Genomic DNA, 23044 nt, shown 5'->3' with positions numbered 1-23044 from the left:
ACTATGTGAAGAAAAAAGTATTTAATAAGATTATTTCATTCATTCAGATCTTGGATGTGTTATTTTAGTGTTCCCTTTATTTTTTTGAGAAGTGTATATATATACACTATATATATATAAATATATATAAATATATATATATATATCCAGTATATTCTAGGAACATATTCACATAAAAATATGAATCAGTAGTACACATCACATCACGTTTCAAAGCACTGTGTGTTAACTCTTTACTCTCTCAGGAAGCGGGTCATTCTGCGGTGTCATGGTGAACTTAGTATAGAAGACACTGTGCTTTGGTTAATGGACGGATAGTCATTTAAAGCAGTTGCCGTGGTAGCATCAATGGCCATAAGGTTGAAGCCTGGATCACAAGACGGCCTGAGCAGTGGCAGACATCATCATAGGATCCAGTATGATTGTCACAAGATGGTGATAAAATGGTCACAGCCAGCATCACATGTTATATGAATAAATCCCTACAAGACTGAACTGATGTTCCCTATTGACCAATGAGAATGTATAGATAGTTCTGTACGACCAATGAGATGTTGTGTGTGACAGTATATAAGGAGATGTAAGGAGATGGTCTGTTGAGACCTCCTGGCCTGTTGCTCTGGCAGATGGCCAAGGAAGGGTGTGGATGTGTGTGTGTCTCATTTTCCTCTGCCATCAGCAGAGAGATAAAGAGGAAGGAGTCAGACCGGAAAGATAACAGGTACAGTAGTCTAACCTTTGCCATGGCAGTGTTCAGACAGGATAGGATACTAGGCATTAATAAGCAAGCAGCAACAGCGAGCAGACTGGGAGGAGTAGAGGGCTCCAAATCATTGAAAACAACTCACAGTCACAGATGAGACCGACTCACATCAATAGAGGACAACAAGAAAAGAGAATTTGTGTAAAAGTCACTGTTATTCTTTAGGTGATGCCAAGAAACAAGCCAGAGAAGCTTAATAATGATTCAGGTGAAGTGAGAGGGAAAATGTCTGTATATAGTATGTTAGAACATGTGTCAAACAAGGCCTGTGGACAGAATCTGGCCAATGACACATCTCTATCTGGCTCACGCAAGGATTTTGGGTTGTCAATTCATTCCATACCTCCAACCATGTACTGCACTTCAAGTTACAACAAGCACTGCCAATGTGCTGCACGCCAAACGGCAGTGCATTGTAACCAAAAAACTAAGCCTGCAACGAAATGCAGAGTAAAAACATGTAGGCCTATTACAGCAACATTTGAGTAGTAGCCTAGGCTTACTACTCAATTACAAGACTACAAGAGCGCACCGTACAGCAATGCTGCATTCAACTGCACCAGTGATGCAGTGCAAAAAAAATTCAAACATGTTTTAATTTTAAATATTACAACAACCTAGCTACATTTTTGTTATTTGGAGTTGTTACATCCTTTTTGATTAGGGTTGCACATTTGCAAGCATAGCAGCAAAGGCTGGACAAATATTATAACTTATGTTTTGTTTTAATACGTTAAAATGCTACATACAGCATCGTATATACATCAGTGGACATTATTAAGGGCCATATATTTTTCAAATAAAACAATGACTAGTTTGGGTCGCATGTCTGGCCTGCGAATTCGAGCAAAGATTTATTTGAGAGAGTTGTTAGGGGTAAAATAGAGAGACTAACGGGATGGAGGGGAAAGAATGGAGAAAGAATGAGAGAGAGAAGGAGAAAGGATAAGAGAGAACAAGAGAGAAAGTAAGAAATATAAATAAAATGTAGAAAGAAATATGAAGTATATGCTTCCCCACCTAGGCACTGTTCCAGAGGGGTAGAGATCGTGTCTCGACCTGGGCTCCCTGACTGCCATCCATGCTGATTGGGCATTGTTTGTTTTACACTTCAAATGTCAGGAGGAGACAGACAGAGCACTAAAATGTCAGTCAGTCTCCCAGTCAGCACACAGGTTTCATATTTACACTGCAGCAGCCATCCCCACAGCTCGTCTCCCAGGAAAGGTAAATCTAATTCTTAATCCACCTGCAGGGGAGAAATCAATAACTCCTCTCTCTCGCCCCTCCCCTCTCTCGCTCTCTTTCGCTCCCTCTCTCTTCCCCTTCTGTGGAAAGGTTGTGGACATGGTTTAATTTTTACGGCTTTGTGAGAAATACCCAGCGGTAGGATTTTATAGTGAGGAGGCAACAATGCAGAACTGATTTTTCTTGCCAAGAGCTTTTTATTTGCAAGTGAAGTTAATAATAGCCGGCGACAGTACAATATATTTACAAACAAAATAACAAACAGGCTTTAGAGCAAGTACATCAAATTACCATAGAGATCTGTCAAATAAAAACACAGGCTTAAACTATGCCTGTACCCGGCCACATGCCGACCTTACCCTGTCTGTGTGTCTCTGTCTGGCAAACAAAGTAATAACAGGTGCTAAAATAGGACTACCCATCATGCATCTGACCAATGAGAAGAATGCGTGACACAATGATCAATTAACATTGAAAAGATAATAATTACAATATTCACATGTTCAGGTCCCAATAACGATGGAACTTAGGCTTGTGGGTGTTTTAACGATGCATCTTTCCTACAAAGAAGATGTAACAAGGGTTTTTCAAAAAACACGCAGAGTAGGTTCGCTAAGTAAATTATTGAGGCCTGTGTCAAAACCACTGCTCTCGGATCAGCGTTCTCCCTTTCCAATCTAGAATTATACCACAATACTGACGATGGATCAGCTCCTAGAGAGATATGATCACCTATGGCTACAAATATTAATGCTTACCCTACACGTCATGAAATATACAGTGCCTTCGGAAAGTATTCAGACCCCTTCACTTTTTCCACATTTTGTTACTTTACACCTTATTCCCAAATTGATTGAATTGTTTTTTCTCCTCATTAATCTAGACACAATAACCCATAATGACAAAGCAAAAACATATTTTTAGATTTTTTTTGCACATTTATAAAATAAAAAAAACCAGAAATAAAATCAAATTGTATTTGTGTTACGGGAATTAAGTTATCAATGTTCTTAAACCAAACTTCAATTTAACCACTCAGTTTGTATACCAGAAGTTGTAAGGTTCCGGTTGAAGGAAACAGACTGAGACCCAGCCTACAATGATCAGAACGTTTATTTACGAGAGCTCCAAAATCCATACAATGCACACAGTCTTTTATATTACACATTTTGTCATACAAATGAACTTACATCAGTAGAGAACTCCACCCCGCTTTAGGCGGCTGTATTTTTCCACAGTACACAGACCACCTGTCTCCTTATCTTTTGCCAGCCTAGCCGTTTTCGGGCAGTTGTTCCCCTCCCTAACTTAGGGAAGCCCGTTTTCCTGTTCCTTTCACAAGGTCGTCTTATCAACTATGCCCTGTTCATTTTGAAATAGTAACAGTGTCTTAGTCTTAAACAGTCTACTCACACACAGTATTGGAGTATAGATTTTAACACATTAATAATACTTATAATTCTAATACATTTCACAAAGTTACATGGTTTGGAATACTTTAGTCAAAACCTCAGACATATAAATCCTTTTATCAATTTGTCACATGCACCAAATACAACAACACACCGTAAAATGCTTACTTACAAGCACTTAACCAACAATGCAGTTAAGAAAATAGAGTTTCAAAAATGTACAAAATAAACTAAAGTAAAAAAAAGAAAAAGAAAGAAAATAAGATAAGAATTACAATAAAATAACTATAACGAGGCTATATACAGGGGGCACCAGTTTGAGCAATGTGCGGGGGTACAGTTAAGTCGAGGTAATTTGTACATGTAGGTAGATCTAAAGTGACTATGTATAGATAATAAACAGTGAGTAGCTGAGGGGGGTGGTAGAACATGTTCAGGAGTCTTATGGCTTGAGGGTAGAAGCTGTTAAGGAGCCTTTTGGACCTACACTTGGTTCTCCGCTCCGGTACCGCTTGCTGTGCAGTAGCAGAGAGAACAGTCTATGACTTGGGTGACTGGAGTCTTTGACAATTTTTGGGGCCTTCCTCTGACATGCCTAGTATATTGGTCCTGGATGGCAGGAAGCTTGGCCCCAGTGATGTACTGGGCCATATGCACTACCCTCTGTAGTGCCTTACGGTCGAATGCAAAGCATTTTCCATACCAGGCAGTGATGCAACCTCTCGGGATGCTCTCGATGGTACAACTATAAAACATTTTGCAGATCTGGGGTCCCATGCTAAATCTTTTCAGTCTCCTGAGGGGGAAAAGGTTTTGTCGTGCCCACTTTTCGACTTTCTTGGTGTGTTTGAACCATGATAGTTTGTTGGTGATGTGGACAACAAGGAACATGAAACTCTCGACCTGCTTCACTACAGCCCCGTCGATGTGAATGTGGGCATATTCGGCCCTCCTTTTCCTGTAGTCCACGATCATCTCTTTTGTCTTTTTCACATTGTGGGAGAGGTTGTTGTCGCTGACCTCCACCCTACAGGCTGTCTCATCATTGTCGGTGATCACGCCTACCACCGTTGTGTCGTCAGCAAACTTAATGATGGTGTTGGAGTCGTGCTTGGCCACGCAGTCGTGGGTGAACAGGGAGTACAGGAAGAGACTAAGCATGCACCCCTGAGGGGCCCCGTGTTGAGGATCAGCGTGGCAGATATGTTGTTGCCTACCCTTACCACCTGGGGGCATCCCGTCAAGAAGTCCAGGATCCAGTTGCAGAAGGAGGTGTTTGTCCCAGGGTCCTTAGCTTAGTGATTAGCTTTGTGGTCAATAGGATGTTGAACGCTGAGCTGTAGTCAATGAACAGCATTTGTCCAGGTGGGAAATGGCAGTGTGGAGTGAGATTGAGATTGCGTCATCTGTGGATGTGTTGGGGCGGAATGCGAATTGGAGTGGGTCTAGGGTTTCCGGGATGATGCTGTTGATGTAAGCCATAATCAGCCTTTCAAAGCAGTCATGGCTACCCACGTGAGGTAGTCATTTAGGCAGGTTACCTTCGCTTTCTTGGGCACAGGGACTATGGTGGTCTGCTTGAAACATGTAGGTACTACAGACTCAGTCAGGGAGAGGTTGAAAATGTCAGTGAAGAAACTTGCCAGTTGGTCCATGCATGCTCTGAGTACACGTCCTGGTAATCCATCTGGCCCCGTGACTTTGTGAATGTTGACCTGTTTAACCTCTACGGGCCACGGGGGCAGTATTGAGAATTTTGAAAAAAATATGTGGCAATTTTTAACTGCCTCCTACACCAACTCAGAAGCTAGGATATGCATATTATTAACACATTCGGATAGAAAACACTCTGAATTTTCTAAAACAGTTTGAATGGTGTCTGTAAGTATAACAAAACTCATATTGCAGGCAAAAACCTGTGAAAAATAGATTAAAAAAAATGAGAATTTTGTGACTGTACTATTTAGTGTCATTGTTTTAAAGATACCACAGTGAGAAAGGATTCAGTTCGCAACTCCTACTGCTTCCACTAGATGTCAACGATCTTTAGAAAGTTGTTTGAAGCATCTGTGATAAATACACACCGAATTAGAAAGCTTACAAGTTGACACGTCATCACTTCATTTTTTGCGCCTGCGCATGAATCTGAGAAGAGTGCCTTTGTCATTATCGTTTATTCTAGACACTTGATAGGTTGTGTGAAAATATTACTGATGTTTACTGATGTTTCACGTTAAAAATGGAACAAAAGATTAGTGCTAAACAACGTTTGACATGTTTAAACAAACGTAAATAGATTATTTACTAGGTTTTCTTTAGTTTTTCGACGTGACTTTACACTGCCCACCTCATTTTGTGGGAGCCTACTGAACGCTAACTATTTGGACATAAATTATGAACTTTGTCAAAAGAAACCACATTTGTTCTGGACCTGGGATCTCTGGCAGCGCCTTCTGATGGAGATAATCAAAGGTAAGGGGATATTTAGAATGTTATTATCGATATTAGATGATGCTAATGCTAACGGTATAGCTTAGCTTAGCTTAGCATATAGCTTATTGTTGTTAGCATAGTACCCAGTTTATACAAAATGTGATTTCCCAGTAAAGTTATTTTGAGATCTGGCCCTTCGGTAGCAATTACGAGATGATAATATATTATTCTTTGAATGACAATATTATAATTTACCAATGTTTTCGAATAGTAATTCCGTGATTTGTAATGCTGGATTCACTGGGTGCATTCGAGCCGAAAAAAATTCTGAATTTCACCGCGACTGTAAATGCTGTTTTTGGATATAAATATGAACTTGATGGAACTAAAAATGCATGTATTGTATAACATAATGTCCTATGAGTGTCATCTGATGCAGATTGTCAAAGGTAAGTGCATAATTCTAGCTAGTTTTCTGTCTGTTGATGCCCTTCTTTGAATTGGCTAAACATTACACGCAGCTATTGTCAATGTACTCTCCTCACATAACCTAACTTTATGCATTCTCCGTAATGCCTCTGAAAATCGGACAGCGTGGTTAGATTTAGGAGATATATCTTTCAAATGGAGGAAAATAGTTGATTATTTGATTTTTTGAAATGATTACTCTTGCAGTTTTGAATTCCCCGCCATGGTCACATGACAATGAATCCCAATACCGGGATAAGATCGGGATAAGATCCTCAACAGGTTAATACACTTGCTAAAATAAAAAAAATCATGTTTCTGCTTTGTCATTATGGGGTATTGCGTGTAGAGTGATGACGAAAAAAGTAACAAAATATGGAAAAAGTGAAGGGGTCTGAATGCTTTCCGAATGCACTGTACATGTTAAAACCTGTTGAGGACAGACGTCCCGCTAAACATTAGATTATGTTAGGAGAGTACATAGCCAAAAACAATCACACAGACATTTTCCAAGCAAGCATATATGTCACATAAACCAAAACACAGCTAAATGAAGCACTAACCTTTGATGATCTTCATCAGATGACACTCCTAGGACATTATGTTATACAATACATGCATGTTTTGTTCAATCAAGTTCATATTTATATCCAAAAACAGTTTTTTACATTAGCATGTGATGTTCAGAACATGCATTCCCACCCAAAACTTCTGGTGAATTTACTAAATTACTCATCATAAACGTTGACAAAATACATAACAATTATTTTAAGAATGATAGATACAGAACTCCTTTATGCAATCGCTATGTCAGATTTTAAAAAACCTTTTCGGTGAAAGCACATTTTGCAATATTCTGAGTACATAGCTCAGCCATCACGGCTAGCTATTTTGACACCCGCCAAGTTCGGGGCTCACTAAACTCAGAATTACTATTAGAAAAATTGGATTACCTTTGCTGATCTTCGTCAGAATGCACTCCCAAGACTGCTACTTCCACAACAAATGTTGTTTTTGTTCCAAATAATCCATAGTTATGTCCAAATACCTCCGTTTTGTTCGTGCGTTCAGGTCACTATCCAAAGAGTAACGCGCGAGCGCATTTCGAGACAAAAAAATTCTAAATTTTCCTTTACCGTACTTAGAAGAATGTCAAACGCTGTTTAAAATCAAATTTTATGGTATTTTTCTCGTAAAATAGCGATAATATTCCAACCGGACAATAGTGTATTCATTCAAAGAGGAAAAGCGAAAACAGCATGGTCGCGGGACCGTGCATATCCAATCTCTTTGTCACCAGGCAGACCACTGACAAACTGTGCTAGCATACTTTGCCCAGAGACAGGAGACGCCTCAATCCGCTTTCTGAAGGCTTTAGAGAGCCAATGGAAGCCTTAGAAAGTGCTTCGTAACAGCTCAGATACTGTAGTTTCGATAGAAAACCAAAAGAAGAACTACAAATTCTCAGACAGGCCACTTCCTGCTTGGAGTCTTCTCAGGTTTTTGCCTGCCATATGAGTTCTGTTATACTCACAGACACCATTCAAACAGTTTTAGAAACTTCTGAGTGTTTTCTATCAAAATCTACTAATAATATGCATATTTTAGTTTCTGGGCAAGAGTAGTAACCAGATTAAATCGGGTACATTTTTTTCATCCGGCCGTGAAAATACTGCCCTCTATCCACAACAGTAGAAGAATAACATTTTACCGGGAGACGCACAACAACAGGTTTCGGCGCAAAACTCTATTTACTCGTTTCTCTTGTTTACAGGTGACCAGCAACAATCCAGAGGACATTTCTAACCCACATTATTATCAATAAATAAATGTGCTTCTCATGAACCATACATCATCAGAGTCTGGTTATTCATATAGGCATGTTTTTAGATTAAGTGACGGAGGACATAGGACAATCGTCATTGGCTTATACAGTGGTTCTTCCTTTAAAAGTTGTGACGTACTGCAGCACATCTTGCGGGTGCCGCAGAGTTCTATGGCACATTATTTAAGTTTCAACCATTGTTGCCAGAATGACGCAATTTACCACAATCTGCCACCATCTACCACAAACCGTCACGGAATAACCTCAAAACTTCTAAAGGAAGAACCACTGTAGAATTAAATGGATCTATTGTATTTATCCATAGATGGCTGTTAACAGTGTGTACACAGTGAGTCAGACACAAACAAGTGTGTGTATTGGAACACATCTGTTAGTTTACTGAAGTTTAGACAGAGTTGCCAATTAGTACAGCAACAGTGTGTGCAAACTGTAAAGTATAATTGATTCCTTAAAATAGCCTAATTAGTGTTTGGTTATTTTTCACATATCGCCTTGCTAGGGGGAACAAGTCAGAGAGACGTGCGTGTGTGTGCTTTTGTGTTTGTGTGTGCTTCTCTTGCCACTGCTGCAGTACCTGTCACACTGCAGTATTCTATCACTATTGTTCTCTCTGGACTACTCTCTCTATCTCTCTCTCTCTCCCTCTATTTCTATCCCCTACTCTCCCTCTCTCTCCCTCTCTATTGCTTCCATCTGTTTCTCTGTCCCCATTACTCCCTCTCTTTCCCTTGCTGTTTCTGTTGTTTTCATTCTGTTTCGCTGTGACTATGTTCTTGTGCATGTGTGTGTGTGTAGGGTTCTGTACCGCTGTGACTCTAGGGAGCTTACGCCTTACTGCTGTGTGTGTGTGTGTGTGTGTGTGTGTGTGTGTGTGTGTGTGTGTGTGTGTGTGTGTGTGTGTGTGTGTGTGTGTGTGTGTGTGTGTGTGTGTGTGTGTGTGTGTCTGTGTGCATGCTCTCCTGTTAGACAGGAGAGTAAATTAAGAGATATGGGGCTGGAATGACAGCTTTGATGCCGGTGATTCATTTTCATGAAGCAGAAGTCTCCTCACAGTTACTGGATGAGAGAGATGGTGACAGGTGTGTGTGTGTGTGTGTGCGTTCGTTCGCTCATATCTGGAGACCCCTTCAAATTAGTGGATTTGGCTATTTCAGCCATACCCGTTGATGACAGGTGTATAAATTCGAGCACACAGCCATGCAATCTCCATAGACAAACCAGAATGGCCCGTACTGAAGAGCTCAGTGACTTTCAACGTGGCAGTGTCATGGGATGCTACCTTTCGAACATGTCAGTTCGTCAAATTTCTGCCCTGCTAGAGCTGCCCCTGTCAACTTTTAGTGCTGTTATTGTGAAGTGGAAACTTCTAGGAGCAACATCCGCTCATCCGCAAAGTGGTAGGCCACACAAGCTCACAGAACCGGACCACCGAGTGCTTAAGCGCGTAGCGTGTAAAAACCGTTTGTCCTCGGTTCCAAAACTCACTTCTGAGTTCCAAACTTCCTCTGGAAGCAATGTCAGCACATGAACTGTTCGTCTGGAGCTTCATGAAATGGGTTTCCATGGCCGAACAGCCGCACACAAGCCTAAGATCATCATGCGCAATGCCAAGCATCAGCTGGAGTGGTGTAAAGCTCGCCGCCATTGGACTCTGGAGCAGTGGAAATGCATTCTCTGGAGTGATGAATCAAGTTTCTCCATCTGGCAGTCCGACGGATGATTCTGTGCTTTCATCTTTGTGGAAACAGTTTGAGAAAGGCCCTTTACTGTTTCAGCATGACAATGCCCCTGCACAAAGCCTGCACAAAGCCCTGACCTAAACCCCATCGAACACCTTTGAGATAAATTGGAACTCAGACTGTGAGCCAGGCCTAACCTCCCAACATCATGTATGTGTTTGCGCACACATGCTCCATTTCAATGCTGGTGCCTATGAATCCCTAATCTGTGTGGGTGAATTGGTGATGGATGAGGATAGATATCTAGGCCCTCCAGATTGGCTGGACAGACCCCTGACCTACACACTTCACTCGCCAAGCCACTGGACATATTACCCTGTAGGCTCTGGTACAAATATAGAACTAATGGCTAGAAGCCAGAATTTGACCTGCCAGCTACAAGAGCACCACCAGGTCAAAAGCAGCCTTAAGGTTCAGCGTATTCTAGGTAATATAAATATCCTCGCTAATGTCCCGAGCTGAAGAGGTGAGATCATTAGGGATTGAATCACATGAAAAGTACCTAATAATTGGTATGAACAAAACCTAATAAAAACATTGATGTATACCATCATAAGGACCAGGTTCTAATCCATGGTGGTGAGGGTCTGGTAATGGTATGTTCTCCCTCTATGACTGTGGTTTTCTCGAGAGGTGGTTATCTACTGCCAGTGTGGTGAAATCAGACCTGAGAGTAAAAGAGATCCCTGTGCTCAATCTCTCAGACACACTTCTGTTGTACCCCCTTTCAAATCATCCCCCTGGTCTCCCTGTGTGTCTGTCCAAGTCATCTCTCTCTCTCTGTGACTCACTTTCTCTTTTTTTCTTTCTTTCTTTCTTTCTTTCTTTCTTTCTTTCTTTCTTTCTTTCTTTCTTCTTTCTCTCTCTGTCTCTCTTGTCTTTCAGTCTACCCCCTCCCTCTTTTATTCTTGACACTGTCACTTCTCCTGCTGTATCACACACGATGAAACACATCTTAAGTTATTATTTTTCTCTCCCCTGCGTCTATTAGATTAAAACTCTTCCAGACCCACAGCTCCAGCCAGCCCACTGCACTGTCCTAACCTGCCCGGGAGCAGGGTGCCTGTGTGGGGCCGACCTGACAACCTGTATCCCCTCCCTCGCTCTCCTCTGGTAACTGTCACAAACTCACTATTTCATCTAGAGGAGGACAGAGAAGGACAGAAAGGACTTTGTTCAGGGGGTTGAAACTTTTGTTTCTTGTCTCCTGTAGACAATCTGGTCCGAGTGCAAAACCTATTCATCTCTCTTTTCTTCTTTCTATCATGTCTGTTTTGCCTTCTCTCTCTCTCCCTTTCTTTCTATCTCTCTGCATGCTGGGAGTGTTGGTGCATGATGGGAATTGAGTGAACGAGTGCAAGTGGTGTCTGGAGCATGATTTTGTTTTCATAGAATTAGGTATATTGTATTTCTTGTTGAAATAAAGCTGGTTTTAGTGGGGATGGCAACCCACATAGGGACGCAGTCCCTTTCACTTCGGCATGGCTTGTGTTACTGAAGCTACTGTCACTATGCAGGATTTTCTGGTCGCCATAGGAGTGAAGGTAGGCTATCAAAATTTTGCTTATGCGTTGCAGATTAATAAAGCGGTGATGGTTTTTCTTAAAGAAGAGTGTCTTGTTGATCGGATGGTTAAGCATGGCGTACTTCTTAAATGTATGTTTATTAAAGTTATGACGCATTTTACTCCTTCAACAAGGCTTACGATTTCGAATGTACAGCTGAAGTCAGAAGTTTACATACACTTAGGTTGGAGTCATTTATCAACCACTCCACAAATTTCTTGTTAACAAACTATAGTTTTGACAAGTTGGTTAGGACGTCTACTTTGTGCATGACAGAAGTAATTTTTCCAACAATTGTTTACAGAGAGATTATTTCACTTATAATTCACTGTATCACAAATCCAGTGGGTCAGAAGTTTAAATACACTAAGTTGACTGTGCCTTTAAACAGCTTGGAAATTTCCAGAAAATGGTGTTATGGCCTTAGATGCTTCTGATAGGCTAATTGACATAATTTGAGTCAATTGGAGGTGTACCTGTGGATGTATTTCAAGGCCTACCTTCAAACTCAGTGCCTCTTTGCTTGACATCATGGGAAAATCTAAAGAAAGCAGCCAAGACCTCAGAAAAAAGGAAGAGGAAACAGGTACAAAAGTATCTATATCCACAGTAAAATGAGTCCTATATCGCCATAACCTGAAAGGCCGCTCAGTAAGGAAGAAGCCACTGCTCCAAAACCTCCACATGGGGACAAAGATCGTATTTTTTTGAGAAATTTCCTCTGGTCTGATGAAACAAAATTTGAACTGTTTGGCCATAATGACCATCGTTAATGTTTGGAGGAAAAAAGGGGAGGCTTGCAAGCCGAAGAACACCATCCCAACCGTGAGGCACGGGGGTGGCAGCATCATGTTGTGAGGGTGCTTTGCTGCCGGAGGGACTGGTGCACTTCACAAAATAGATGGCATGATGAGGGAGGAAAATTATGTGGATATATTGAAGCAACATCTCAAGACATCAGTCAGGAAGTTAAAGCTTGGTTGCAAATGCGTCTTCCAAATAGACAATGAGCATACTTCCAAAGTTGTGGCAAAATGGCTTAAGGACAGCAAAGTCAAGGTATTGGAGTGGCCATCACAATGTCCTGACTTAAATCCTACAGAAAATTTGTGGGCAGAACTGAAAAATCGTGTGCGAGCAAGGAGGCCTACAAACCTGACTCAGTTACACCAGCTCTGTCAGGAGGAATGGGCCAAAATTCACGCAACGTATAGTGGAAAGCTTGTGGAAGGCTACCCGAAACATTTGACCCAAGTTAAACAATTTAAAGGCAATGCTACCAAATACTAATTGAGTGTATGTTCACTTCGGACCCACTGGGAATGTGATGAAAGAAATAAAAGCTGAAATTAATCATTCTCTCTACTATTACTCTGACATTTCACATTCTTAAAATAAAGTGGTGATCCTAACTGACCTAAGACAGGGAATTTTTACTTGGATTAAATGTCAGGAATTGCGAAAACTTTAAATGTATTTGAGTTTAAATGTATTTGGCTAAGGTGTATGTAAACTTCTGACTTCAACTGTACCAACGTTTAATTCCCAATGCACTATTGAAGCACGAGATATTGCAGTTTGGGAAGTTTGCAAGTTCAATTAAAATTGGCCCGTTGGTTTGCAAACACCCTGCTCTGAAACAGGTTATCTTTTTAGTGACAGGGGGCAGTATTCGGAAATTCGGATGAATGACGTGCCCAAAGTAAACTGCCTGTTACTCAGGCCCAGAAGCTAGGATATGCATATACTTGGTAGAATTGGATAGAAAACACTCTGAAGTTTCTAAAAGTGTTAAAATAATGTCCTGTTGACCTGTTTAAAGGTTTTGATCACATCGATCACATCCCGTGTGGCTCAGTTGGTCGAGCATGGTGTTTGCAACGCCAGGGTTGTGGGTTTGATTCCCATGGGGGGCCAGTATGGTAAAAAAAAAAAAGAAATGTATGCATTCACTACTGTAAGTCGCTCTTGATAAGTACGTCTGCTAAATGACTAAAATATAAATATATAAATGTACATCGGCTACATAGAGCGTTATCACACGGTCATCCAGAACAGCTGGTGCTCTCATGCATGCTTCAGTGTTGCTTGCCTCGAAGTGAGCCTAAAAGGCATTTAGCTTGTCTGGCAGGCTTGCGTGACTGGGCAGCTCGCATCTGGGTTTGCCTTTGTAGTCCGTAATAGTTTTCAAGCCCTGCGACATCCGATGAGGGTCAGAGCCGGGGTAGTAGGATTCAATCTTAATCCTGTTTTGACATTTTGCTTGTTTGATGGTTCGTCTGAGGGAATAGCGGGATTAACGAGAGTCTTATCTTTAAAATGGTTAACCCCTGTGCGGCCTCGGGACGGACATCCAGCGAAAAATCATATCGCCATTAGCATAACAAAATGTAATAATTTTTTTTTTTCAATTTTTTTTTCAAATTATATCGTTTTATAGATACACCTCTCCTGAATCGAACCACGTTGTCTGATTTCAAAAAGGCTTTACAGCAAAAGCAAAACATTAGATTATGTTAGAGGAGTATATCGTAAAAGTAGCCACATAGCCATTTTCCGACCAACCACATGCATCACAAATAACCAAAAAACAGCTAAATGCAGCACTAACCTTTTACAAACTTCATCAGATGACACACCTAGGACATCATGTTACACAATGCATGCATTCTTTTGTTCGATAAAGTTCATATTTATATATAAAACAGCATTTTACATCGGCACGTGACGTTGACTAACTATTTTCCCTCAAATGCATCCGGGGAAACAGTGCTACAATTTACTCAATTACTATTCGAAAACATTTTTAAAATGTAATATTGTCATTCTAAGATTTATAGATGAATATCTCTTGAAAGCACCTGTAATACCAGATTTAAAAATAACTTTACTGGGTAATCACACTTTGCGATAAAAGGGGATGCGATACTCAGAAAATTACCAAGTAAATACAGCTCTGCGCCATCTTGGAACAATCGCATATCACATCTAGTCTTGTATACTATTGTCAATAATCCCTTACCTTTGGTTGTCTTCATCAGAAAGCACTTCCAGGAATCCCAGGTCCACAACAAATGTATTTTCGTTCGAAAAAGTTCATCCTTTATGTTCCATTAGCTTGTTGTTGTTAGCGCGTCTGAAGGCTAATCCAAAAGCTCCGTCGGGCGCGGGACAGCTATTTCGACAATTATTTTTTTTTCCCATTTAGGTTCGTTCAAACATGTCAAACGTTGTATAACATAAATCTTCAGGGCCTGTTTCAACAAGAGAGCCAATAAGATTCGAGGGGGACGATTGTATTGTGTTTCAAAACGTTTCAAAAGGGGAGGGTAGACAGGGACGCTGGCGTCATAATGGTGATGGCCCTCCTCATGTGACCAATTTCAACAGCGTCTCATTCATTCAGTTTCCACAGTAGAAGGCTCAAACCACTTTGTAAAGACTGGGGACATCTAGTGGAAGCAATAGGAAGTGCTCAATGAACCATAGCTCACGGTGTGATTAATAGGCAAAGATGTGAAGTTGAGTCCACAATTCAGAATTCCACATCCTGTTACGATCGGTCTCGGGGTTTTGACTGCCATATGAGTTCTGTTATACTCACAGACACCATTCAAACAGTTTTAGAAACTTTAGGGTGTTTTCTATCCACAAGTATTAACTATATGCATATCCTAGCTTCTGAGTTTGAGTAGTAGGCCGTTTAAAATGGGCACGAATTTTTTTCAAAATGCGCTGTGGCGCCCCCTATCCTAGGGGAACGCCAAGAGGTTAATCTAACCACATTGTCCGATTTCAAAAAAGCTTTACAGCATAAGCAAAACATTAAATTATGTTAGGAGAGTACATAGACACAAATAATCACACAGCCATTTTCCAAGCAAGCATATATGTCACATAAACCCAAACCACAGCTAAATGCAGCACCAACCTTTGATGATCTTCATCAGATGACACTCCTAGGACATTATGTTATACAATACATGTGTGTTTTGTTCAATCAAGTTCATATTTATATCAAAAACCAGCTTTTTACATAAGCATGTGATGTTAAGAACTAACATACCCACCGAAAACTTCCGGTGAATTTACTAAATTAATAATGATAAACGTTGACAAAATACTTAACAATTATTTTAAGAATTATAGATACAGAACTCCTTTATGCAATCGCTATGTCCGATTTTAAAATAGCTTTTCGGCGAAAGCACATTTTGCATTATTCTGAGTACATAGCTCGGCCATCACGGCTAGCTATTTTGACATCCGCCAACTTCGGGGTCACCTAAACTCAGAATTACTATTAGAAAAATTGGATTACCTTTGCTGTTCTTCGTCAGAATGCACTCCCAGGACTTCTACTTCAACAACAAATGTTGATTTGGTTCCAAATAATCCATAGTTATATCCAAATACCTCCGTTTTGTTCGTGCGTTCAGGTCACTATCCGAAGAGTAACGTGCGAGCGCATTTCGTGACAATTTTTTTTCAAAATATTACATTACCGTACTTAGAAGCATGTCAAATGCTGTTTAAAATCAATTTTTTTGCAATTTTTCTCGTAAAATAGCGATAATATTCCAACCGGGCAACGTTGTATTCATTCAAAGGCTGAAAGAAAATAATGGAGAAGTATCGCGAACGCGCATCTCAGTCTCACTGTCCCCAGGCTGACCACTTACAAACTCTGCTGCTGTACTTTGCCCAGAGACAGCAGACACCCCATTCCACTTTCTGGTGGCTTTAGAGAGCCAAGGGAAGCCTTAGAAATTGTCACGTTACAGCACAGATGCTGTAATGTCAATAGAGATGCAACAGAAGGACAACAAATTGTCAGACAGGGCGCTTCCTGTATGGAATCTTCTCAGGTTATGGCCTGCCATATGAGTTCTGTTATACTCACAGACACCATTCAAACAGTTTTAGAAACTTTAGAGTGTTTTCTATCCAAATCTACTAATTATATGCATATTCTAGTTTCTGGGCAGGAGTAGTAACCAGATTAAATCGGGTACGTTTTTTATCCGGCCGTGAAAATACTGCCCCCTATCCCAAAGAAGTTATATTGGCAGATGTTTTGATGTTGATACGTTTGTGAGGTCAGCTGTGTTGTTACTGAAGACCGTGGGGTTAGACCAGTTGTGTGTGAAGAAGCGTTTCCACTTGAGGAAATTTCTTCCTGTGGTCACGGCAGCAAAAGGTAGTGGGAAATGTGGTAAGGTTCGGAGAAAATTAAAACAATGATGATCATCAGGCCTCAAAGGGAGCTTTTTTTTCTCTTTGTCTGGTTTCTTTGTGGTTTCTTCTGTTTTTCCTTTCTCTTTTCTATATGGAGGGGTAGGTTATCTCAATATTAATGGGGGAAGGGAGAGGATTAAGAGGGCTTGTGTATTAGAAGTAATAAAACAGAAAAGGCTTTATGAAGTATTTCTACGGGAGATACATTATGATGAGGCTAATGAGGTTGACTGAGGTATTTGGTGGGAGGGGCAGCATATACTCAGTCATGATACTAATTTCAGTGCTGGGGTGGCAATTTTGTTTTCCTCGGGTTTAGGGGTTACTGTGGTATCTACAACAGAGATTGTCAAGGGTCTGGTTTTATTGGTCAAGGCAGGTATTATGTTTTATGTATTATGTTTATGTTCCGAATGAGGGCACAGAGCGTATTGCTGTATTTGATAAAATAAAGGAAACTTTAAGACAGTGTGACCAAGAAGGGTGTGTGATTTTAGGGGGGACTGTACAGTGGATTTGATTGTTTATTGTACTGCTGAAGAACCTCACCTGTGGTCAGCTACTTGTCGGTCTGGTCTATTACCTGAGCTTTCTGACGTGTGGAGAGTAAGAAATGCAAAAGTTAGGCAGTGTCAGTGTCGTGTCAGTGCAGCAAGGTTAGAGAGGTTGTATGTATCTGGGACTACTGTGGTAGGCTTGTAAGGTGTGACATTACTCCTGTGGGTTTTTCTGATTACCATATTGTTACTGTTGATATTCACTTGTCCTGTCCACAAAGGTCATCCATTACCTTATTGATATTTTAACGTTAAGTTATTACATGATGTCATATTTTGTGAAAAGTTTTGGGTGTTTTGGGTAAAATGGAGAGTTATTATATGGTACTTTGAGTCCTTGAGACAATGGTGGGAGGTTAGGAAGGCCCAAATACGTGTGTTTTGTCATAAGAATACTGCTCTGTGTTGTATTGAAATTAAAGACACTATCAGGGCCCTTGAACAGGACATCAAATCTATATAGTTGAAGTTGCTCACGCAGAATGACCCCGGACTAGTTATGAACTTACAGGGCAAGAGACATGAACTGAGGTTGTTTTCTTTTTAAACCTTGGGCAGTCGACATTGCAACGCAACAGATGGTCTGCCTTCGTCTCCCTGGTGGGAAGATGACCACGGATAACGGTGAGATGCGCCAACATTTCTACTCTTCCCTCTATAAGGCGGAGGATTGTGATCCTCTGTGTGCTGAACAGTTGTTACATGGCCTTCCTCAATTGGCACCTGAGCAGAGAGCTGCTTTGGACTCTGACATTACTCTGCTGGAGCTGTCCACTGCAGTTATGCAGCTCTCATCAGGCCGAGCCCCTGGCATCGATGGTTTACCATCTGATTTCTATAAGTGCTTTTGGGGTCTATTGGGCGGGATTTTTATGAAGTGGTGTGTGAATCTTTTTATGAGGTTTCTCTCAACGTGCTGTGCTTTCATTGTTGCAAAAAATGGGGGATTTGGCTTTTAAAAGAAATTGGCGACCTGTTGCATCGCTGTGTGTACAATATAAAATTCCGAAAGTATTCACCCTCCTTGGCATTTTTCCTATTTTGTTGCCTTACGACCTGGAATTAAAATGGATTTTGGGGGGATTTATATAATTTTATTTACACAACATGCCTACCACTTTGAAGATGCAAAATATTTGTGAAACAGACAAGAAATAAGACCAAAAAACTGAAAACTTGAGCGTGTATAACTATTCACCCCCCCAAAGTCAATACTTTGTAGAGCCACCTTTTGCCGCAATTACAGCTGCAAGTCTCTTGGGGTATGTCTCTATAAGCTTGGCACATCTAGCCACTGGGATTTTTGCACATTCTTCAAGGCAAAACTGCTCCAGCTCCTACAAGTTGATGGGTTCCGCTGGTGTACAGCAATCTTTAAGTCATACCACAGATTCTCAATTGGATTGAGGTCTGGGTTTTGACTAGGCCATCCTAAGACATTTAAATGTTTCCCCTTAAACCACTCAAGTGTTGCTTTAGCAGTATGCTTAGGGTCATTGTCCTGCTGGAAGGTGAACCTCCATCCCAGTCTCAAATCTCTGGAAGACTGAAACAGGTTTCCCTCAAAAATGTCCCAGTATTTAGCGCCATCCATCATTCCTTCAATTCTGACCAGTTTCCCAGTCCCTGCCAATGAAAAACATCCCCACAGCATGATGCTGCCACCATGCTTCACTGTGGGGATAGTGTTCTCGGGGTGATGAGAGGTGTTGGGTTTGCGCCAGACATAGCGTTTTCCTTGATGGCCAAAAAGCTCAATTTTAGTCTCATCTGACCAGAGTACCCCTTCTTCCATATGTTTGGGGAGTCTCCCACATGTCTTTTGGAAAACATCAAATGTGTTGGCTTACTTTTTTCTTTAAGCAATGGCTTTTTTTTCTGGCCACTCTTCCATAAAGCCCAGCTCTGTGGAGTGTACGGCTTAAAGTGGTCCTGTGGACAGATACTCCAATCTTGTTGTGAAGCTTCGCAGCTCCTTCAGGGTTATCTTTGGTCTCTTTGTTGCCTCTGATTAATGCCCTCCTTGCATGGTCCGTGAGTTTTGGTGGGCGGCCCTCTCTCAGCAGGTTTGTGTGGTGCCATATTCTTTCCAGTTTTTAATAATGGATTTAATGGTGCTCCATGGGATGTTCAAAGTTTTAGATCATTTTTATAACACAACCCTAATCTGTACTTCTCCACAACTTTGTCCCTGATCTTTTTGGAGAGCTCCTTGGTCTTCATAGTGCTGCTTGCTTAGCGATGTTGCAGACTCTGGGGCCTTTCCGAACAGGTGTACATATACTGAGATCATGTGACAGATCATGTGACACTTAGCTTGCACACAGGTGGACTTTATTAAACTAATTATGTGACTTCTGAAGGTAATTGGTTGCACCAAATCTTATTTAGGGGCTTCATAGCAATGGAGCTGAATACATATGAATGCACCACTTTTACATTTTAAATGGTTTTTTTCCATTTCACTTCACCAATTTGGACTATTTTGTGTATGTCCATTACATGAAATCCAAATAAAAATCCATTTAAATTACAGGGGGTGTCCATTTAAATTACAGGGGGTGTGAAAACACCAAGGGGTGTGAATACTTTCGCAAGCCACCGTATATCTATGTTTCTCTTAAACTTAGGTTTAAAAGGTTGAAAGAATATCTGGGGCTGTTGGTCCAAATGGACCAGTCTTACTGTGTACCCGACCACTCTATTGTTGATAACTTGTTTCTAATAAGAGATGTTTTAGACATTTGTAAACTGTCTGATGTGAATGTGGGTTTGCTTTCTTTGGATAAGGAGAAGGCTTTTGATCGTGTGGACCACCAGTACTTGTTCAAAACAGTGAAAGCCTTTGGGTTTGGGGATGTTTGTTTGTCTTGGATGAGTATACTGTATGCTGGGCCCTCATGTATGATGAAGGTGGGGGGGGTGGTTTGAGCTGCCCCATCCCCGTCCATAGGGATATTAGGCAGGGATGCTCAATTTCAGAAGAGTTATATTGTCTGGCATATGAACCAATGCTTTGTTTTTTAAGAGCAAGGCTTACTGGTTTCTCTGTGCCAGGGGTTTTGAAGGGTCCCACGATTGCACTGTCTGCGTATGCAGATGATGTGACCGTTTTCATTACAGGGGGTGAGGATGTTATGGTTCTCTCAAATGCTCTGAATGTGTATGAGGGGGCCTCCTCAGCTAGAGTTAATTGGGAAAAGAGGGAATCGCTGTGGGCAGGTCAGCTTCAGATAGGGTCCGCTTCTTCAAAATAATTACTGGGAGAAGGTGTGTGCCAGATTGTCTAGGTGGAAATGGGTGCTACCCCAGCTGTCTTATAGGGGAAGGGTGCTGGTAGCCAATAACCTAGCTGCTTCTACCCTGTGGCACAGAATAATGATTTTACAGCTACCGGGAGTTCAAAGGACCCTTGTCAATTTTTTCGGGTCTAGACAACATTGGATTAAAGCTGCGTCCCTGTACCTGCCACTGCACGAGAATGGGCAAGGGCTGGTGGACATTTGTTTTAGAATCATGGCTTTCCGGCTTCAAGCAGCCCAGAGACTGTTGTACAGTGATGGTTCTAGCTGGGTCGACACAGCCTATACATTGATGTGGAAAGCGGGCTGTTTGGGCTTAGACAAGCACCTATTCCTCTTAAAGCTAGAGGAGGGTGATTTGTCTGGCTTGACTCCATTCTATGAGTATGTTATGCAGGCTTGGAGAGTTTTCAACATGTCCCGTAAGGCCGGCACGCCACCAGGTATGTGGATTTTCAAAGAGCCTTTTTTTTCATCCAGTCCCATGCTATGGGTTCAGCAAACCTACGTTCATGCCTCTTAGGTGTGGGGTGTACCAAGCTGGGTCATCTAATGCAGATCGTTGGAAGAGCTGGAAGAAAGAGACGGAATCCGATCATCTCGCCAACTGAGGAAGGTCGTAGCTGAGGTCAGCGATTCCTTGCTAGTACTTCATAGGCAGTATGTGACTGATACATCCAATTCTGATCGGTGGACGGAGGGTCTGGATTATGTGTTCCCTGCGCTGAACATTAGTGCTGCGGCAGGGGAATTAGAGGAGGACGTGGGGATGTTGCTTTCCTTCGATACCCCGGAGCTGGGGGAGTTCAAGGCGGTGGGGAAGAAGGCCATGTACATAATATGTGTAAAAGTGTCCCGTGCTTCTTCCCTGGAATGGATAAAATCGACGTGTGTTTGGTCCAGGTGCCTCACCAAAAGGCTGCCTATTGATAAGAGGACAGCTGACCTCCAATGGAGGATAATACATGGAGCTATAGCCACCAACATGCATCTGCTACACCTGTCCCAGGTTGGTTGGAATGATTGACCTGATCACTAGTTGGTTCTCAGCGCTGGGAGAGGTTTTCTCTTCCCAACAGTTTAAATTTGGGCCAAAGCACAGGTTTGGTCGAAGGGGTGTAGTTCTCTTACTTAACTTTGTGTCAGGGGCAGCTAAATTAGCAATTTGGAAGATATGAAAGAACAGTATTTGGGGACATGGTGGGCATGCTTGAGGGGATGTTGGCAGAGAGACTGAGGGTTGAGTTTGCTTATTACAAACTGGTTAATAACATTGGGCTATTTATGAGCATATGTGGTATTCAGAGGTTGTTGTGTTTAGGTACTGTGGAGGAAGATTTGGTGTCGTGTTTTTAACTGATGTTTAACCATGTTTTTGTTTGTTTGAGTGTTTATTGTGTTGTGTGTTCCTAGACCCAATAATGTTTTTTTTAACTCAAACTCTCTCTCTCTCGCTCTCTTTCTCTCACCCTCTTTCTTTCTTTCTCTCGCTCCATCACCCTCTTTCTTTCTCTTTCTCCCTCACCATCTTTCTTTCTCTCTCACCGTCTTTCTTTCTCTCTCACCCTCTTTCTTTCTCTCCCACCTTCTTTCTCTCTCTCTCTCTCTTTCTCAATTACAGTAAGGCACTTTCACATATGATCTGTGTCCTAGAGTGTTTAATGATCCACACTATAAAGCATTTGTGAAACGCAAACGAACCCTGGCTGAAACTAATCCTGGACCTGTGTGAGTAGCGGCTCGAGATGCATTGAACTTTTTGCCCGTTGTAAACAAGCTAGCTTACATGACGTCATGTAGATTGTGTGTCTCGCAAATCGCATCCTGAAATGATTATTTCCAGGAATTATTAACGTATTTTGTAGAATTCTCATAAACGCTCCCTCGAAACCGAACTAAGGAACCGAATTTCATTTGAAAACGCCCTTTGTTTTATTAACATTGTAATGAAACAAACCTAATTTTACTCTAAGAAATTAGAGCTTGTGGTGTGAAGATTCAGGCAACACACGTCAGTTATTTCCAGATAATTAACAGATTTTAATACATAGAAACATGATCTGGCCTGCTGTTGATCTGGCATGTTCTGGCCATAAGCTGTTGAGAATTCCCAATGGAGGGTGGCATTGGAAATGGTCTCCGTAACTTTCCATACACACGCATACACACACACACACACACACACACACACACACACACACACACACACACACACACACACACACACACACACACACACACACACACACACACACACACACACACACTACCAGCTGTTCACTTCTGTATAGCTTTTCCATATTATTCCTAATCACAAAGTCTCTCACTCTCTCTCTTACCGAACAACAGGAGTCCCAGGTGACAGGTCATGTTTTAAGAAATGCCGTTGTTAGAGACACCTGTATTTGTGCACAGATCTATTGTGAACCATAGTGGGTGACCAAAGGGAACCAAAAGGATCATGTCACGTCCT

The sequence above is a fragment of the Salmo trutta genome, chromosome 23, assembly GCF_901001165.1.
Source record: "Salmo trutta chromosome 23, fSalTru1.1, whole genome shotgun sequence".
In the NCBI taxonomy this organism is placed as follows: Eukaryota; Metazoa; Chordata; class Actinopteri; order Salmoniformes; family Salmonidae; genus Salmo; species Salmo trutta.
Note: the sequence above shows the minus strand (reverse complement) of the source record.